This window comes from Nicotiana tabacum, unplaced genomic scaffold, assembly GCF_000715075.1.
Source record: "Nicotiana tabacum cultivar K326 unplaced genomic scaffold, ASM71507v2 Un00476, whole genome shotgun sequence".
Taxonomy (NCBI): Eukaryota; Viridiplantae; Streptophyta; class Magnoliopsida; order Solanales; family Solanaceae; genus Nicotiana; species Nicotiana tabacum.
Window position 1 is genome coordinate 7501 of NW_027438713.1, and position 5000 is coordinate 12500.

Sequence of the window (5000 nt, forward strand, 5' to 3'; positions counted from 1 at the left end):
CGTGTTGTTGATTCCTAGGTGTAGTGCTTCTTCCCCTCTGCTGCCTATTAGCGCTAGTAGAGTAGGATTGACCCGTAATACAGAACCTCTAGGCGTAACCTTTCGCTTAATACTAGAATCGAGAATCGAAACATAGCATCTGAGGTTGCATTAATCGAGGATACACGACAGAAGGAATTGTTCTATTTCCAAACTTCACCTTCAAAAAGCGTAGATTTTTTCAAAAATTTTCTCGAATCACGTGTTTTTCTCCTCGTAAGACTGAGAGAAATGACTAAATATGAAATAAAAAAAAAAGAATCAAATCGCACCATCTCTGTAATAGGTAAATGCCTCTTTTTCTCCTGAAGTTGTCGGAATTACTCGTAATAAGATATTGGCTACAATTGAAAAGGTCTTATCAATAAAATTTCCATTTATCCGTGATCTAGGCATAGGTAGCAATCCATTCTAGAATTCTTCTCATTACCTCTCATGGGAAAAAGATCCCACAAAGAAAAGAATTGTATAGTACGAAATAACATAAAAACTTCTTTTTTTTTAAGAAAAAAACAAAAGATATGAATCCTCTATTCCAATTGTTCCTTTTTGACAGGAATCGATAAGAAATAAGAAATATTTCAAGGCGATTCGATTTCATACTAATGTAGTAGTATAGGAACTATTCCGATTTCGGTGAAGTTACAAATTCGAAGAACTCGAGAAATTTTGATTGAATCATGATACAAATTACAAAGAAGAAAAAAGACCGAATAATCATTCTATGATGAAAATAGAATAACTGCCAATTTTGTGTACATAACGGGTATACACTATACAATCAAATCTAAATTTTTTTTATGAATTTCTATTCTAATAGAGGGGTAGGTGTTTGTTGTTGAGAACTCCAAAACCGAAAAGTAATTTGAAAATTTTTCTGGTATGGAATCATAGTCTATATAATTAGAATTATGATTTAAGAGTATCCATTAACTATAGTCTAAAAGATATAGACCATCAATCAGTTGATTCGTTCTAATTCATTGAATTAATCCGTTATAAAAATATCAGAAAAAGAAAAAGAAGGGAACGTTGTTTTTGCAAACATGAATCGAATTTTTTTTTCACAATTTTTACGCAAAATTGTATCTTTATCCCGGAGCCTCGAAGGAAAGAAAAATCGTTCTTTGCTTTGACTTTGATGAAAAATTTTCAGTTAAAATGGATTGATCATACCTATCCAATAATGGAATATGGATTATGACTGACTCGCTATTCACTCGGTTTTTGGGTCATAATCGTTATGTAGGAGAGATGGCCGAGTGGTTGAAGGCGTAGCATTGGAACTGCTATGTAGGCTTTTGTTTACCGAGGGTTCGAATCCCTCTCTTTCCGTACCTTCGCTTAATTCACCAATTTTACTAACAACAAGGGCTCAAATAGCAATGGATACCATTATTCCAACAGCTAGACCCTTCTTTGATCTAAAGATATAGATTCTCAATTCCTAATTGCTGTGACGCGTAAAATAGAATACTAAAAAATAATAATAATCAAAATACTGGAAAGAAAAGAGTAGACAAGGAATGAAAATAGATCCTTGGTCTATGATACAAAAATGGGGAAATCCAGATCAAACTCGGATTTATCTTACTTAACCTTAGGTTAATTTACTTCGCCTAAAGGGAAGAAAATTTTCCGAACCCTCGGTTTCAGTCTGAGGTTTAAGTCTGACGAGAATAATATTCTACGACTAGCAATTCATTTATTTTCAAACCGACCCATTTACTATCTATTATTTGATTGACTAATCCTTTATATTGGAATGGGTGAAGGGTCAAATGGTTTGGTAATTCCTCATGAGGGGATGAATCGAGAGAAATTTGAATCAGAGCTCTGGATTTTTGTTCATCCTTTGCCGTAATAATATCTCGGGGTTTGCAGCGATAACTCGGTATATCTACTATACGACCATTAACTAAAATATGTCGATGGTTAACTAATTGACGGGCTGCGGGAATAGTTGAAGCCATACCCAATCGAAAAAGGATGTTATCCAAACGCATTTCAAGTAATTGTAGTAAAACTTGACCTGTTGACCCCTTGGCTTTTCTGGCGATACGAACGTATTTAAGTAATTGTCGTTCTGTAAGACCATAATGAAAACGCAATTTTTGTTTTTCTTCTAGACGAATACGATATTGAGATTTTTTCCCGGAACGCGATTGGTTTCTAAGATCACTTCCGTTCCTAGGCTTTTTATTAGTTAGTCCTGGTAAAGCCCCCAGGCGGCGTATTTTTTTGAAACGAGGTCCTCGGTAACGCGACATAAAGACTCCTTATTCTTATTTCTTATTTAGTATTTCGAATTAATTCTTATTTCTATTTATTTTATTTTTTATTGAATTTTATTTTACAGAATAAACCTAAACTAAAACTAAACTGAACTAAATGAAGCGAAGTTTACTGAAATAGTGTACTTGTACTATTACTATAAAGAAAAGAAGAATGGGATGAATTGGATAAATATACAGACCCCCTTCTATTATATATATAATCCTTTCCCGACATAATTGGAAGTTCCTATAATAAATTGATAGCTTTTGGAAAAGGAAGAAGGCGCTATTTCAATATTCTTTGATTTCAAAGGAACATTATCAATCATCTAAAAAATGGAATAAAAAAAAAGAATAGGGAAAAGCCGGCTATCGGAATCGAACCGATGACCATCGCATTACAAATGCGATGCTCTAACCTCTGAGCTAAGCGGGCCCACATAACAGAAATCTTATATGCATAGTAATTGACTAAACTATTGGAATTGGAATCTTAGTTATTAACTATTCAATATTATATTGAATATTCTAGAACATAAGGATTAATATAGCGATATAGAATTTCGATTTATCACAATTCTAATAACAATTCTAATACTAATATTATTAAATAGTGATTGTAAATATTGTTAATATTCTTTTTTTTCATTTTCCATTTGAATGGTAAATGTTCTTTTTCATTTCTTTTTTTGTCATTTGAAATCCTTTTGATTTTTTATTACAGTTCTATATTTTATTCTATATCATATATATCTCTCATTCTATATTTATTTCAAATTCTAATTGTTTAATGGAATGGTTAGTTATAACTAATGAGACATTCCTCCGCTTTCAGGCGAAAGTGAAGATAAAAAAAAGAATCGACCGTTCAAGTATTCCAAATTGAATGGCAAAATGGCAGGAAGAGAGACATATAGATGGGGTATATATCCATCTATATTGAATTGCGGATTCCGAAATGATAAAATCATTTTTGATTGGACAAAAAAAGGTCTCCTATAGAAGATAGTTAAGAAAATCAAAGAGGAGAAAACACGTTTTCGAGATAGGAATCGGTATCTAATGAATTCAATGGTTCCAGTATAAATGAAAGAAAAAGAAAAAGGAATGACATCACAACGAGATCCTAATCTCAAAAAGAAAGGGGGATATGGCGAAATCGGTAGACGCTACGGACTTAATTGGATTGAGCCTTGGTATGGAAACTTACTAAGTGATCACTTTCAAATTCAGAGAAACCCTGGAATTAACAAAAATGGGCAATCCTGAGCCAAATCCTGTTTTCCGAAAACAAACAAAGGTTCAGAAAAAAAGGATAGGTGCAGAGACTCAATGGAAGCTATTCTAACAAATGGAGTTAAATGCGTTGGTAGAGGAATCTTTACATCGAAACTTCAGAAAGAAAAAGAATGAAGTGAAGGATAAACGTATATACATACGTATTGAATACTATATCAAAATCAAATGATTAATGATGACCCGAATCTGTATTTTTTCTATAAAAAATAGAAGAATTGGTGTGAATCGATTCTACATTGAAGAAAGAATCGAATATTCATTGATCAAACCATTCACTCCATAGTCTGATAGATCTTTTGAAGAACTGATTAATCGGACGAGAATAAAGATAGAGTCCCGTTCTACATGTCAATACCGGCAACAATGAAATTTATCGTAAGAGGAAAATCCGTCGACTTTAAAAATCGTGAGGGTTCAAGTCCCTCTATCCCCAAAAAGACTATTTCACTCCCCAACTATTTATCCGACCCCCTTTCCTTAGCGGTTCCAAATTCCTTATCTTTCTCATTCACTCTATTCTTTTAGAAATGGATTTGAGCGTAAATGGCTTTCTCTTATCACAAGTCTTGTGATATATATGATACACATAGAAATGAACGTCTTTGAGCAAGGAATCCCTAGTTGAATGATTCCCTATCAATATCATTACTCATACTGAAACTTACAAAGTCATCTTTTTGAAGATCGAAGAAATTCCCCGGCTTTGAGAAAATTTTTAATCTACTTTTGTCCTTGTAATTGACATAGACCCCAGTTCTCTAATAAAATGAGGATACTACATTGGGAATAGCCGGGATAGCTCAGTTGGTAGAGCAGAGGACTGAAAATCCTCGTGTCACCAGTTCAAATCTGGTTCCTGGCACATGATTAATTTGTATGGGTCTCTCTTCCCTCGAATTAATTTCTAATTAATTGATATGAATCAACATACATATTCTTTTAGAGTCTAGATTAGAATAATAGCTTTATCCAGTTTGGCGAGATATACCCCATCTATGTTCTAGATGGGTAGAGTTTCTTAGATAAAGTATCTAAAAGAATTGGATTCTATCTCCTCTTTTTTTCTCCTCTCGTTCAACCGAATTTGAATACGTAATACATATTCGAAAGGTTCAATTGGTTAATTGTTGAAAGGCTCAAAAGTCGAATCCGAATCTAGGGGGTTGAAATAGACAAGATTCAGCTCAGATCCAAAGAAATAGAATCCGATATTCTCTCATTTCTTTGTCTTTTCTTTCATATTCGATTTCTTCATTCCGGATTTCTCCATTCCTTCCTATATGCCTTTCTAGAACCCATCTAAGTAATGTGCGCAGTACAAAGTTCATGATGCAGAACTCATTTGGTTCATCCTATTGGTGTGACCCATCCGAAATAAGTATCTTC

At 33.5% G+C, this 5000-nt stretch overlaps 3 non-coding genes across 3 annotated transcripts; 2 read left to right on the plus strand and 1 right to left on the minus strand.

Moving 5' to 3' along the window:
* Positions 1-1287: 1287 nt before the first annotated feature.
* On the plus strand, positions 1288-1374 carry TRNAS-GGA (transfer RNA serine (anticodon GGA)). The gene has a single exon. It is a non-coding gene; the product is annotated as a tRNA-Ser (tRNA).
* Positions 1375-2678: 1304 nt separating this feature from the next.
* TRNAT-UGU (transfer RNA threonine (anticodon UGU)) lies at positions 2679-2751 on the minus strand. Its single transcript has one exon. It is a non-coding gene; the product is annotated as a tRNA-Thr (tRNA).
* A 1652-nt stretch (positions 2752-4403) lies between these two features.
* TRNAF-GAA (transfer RNA phenylalanine (anticodon GAA)) lies at positions 4404-4476 on the plus strand. Its single transcript has one exon. It is a non-coding gene; the product is annotated as a tRNA-Phe (tRNA).
* Positions 4477-5000: the final 524 nt, after the last annotated feature.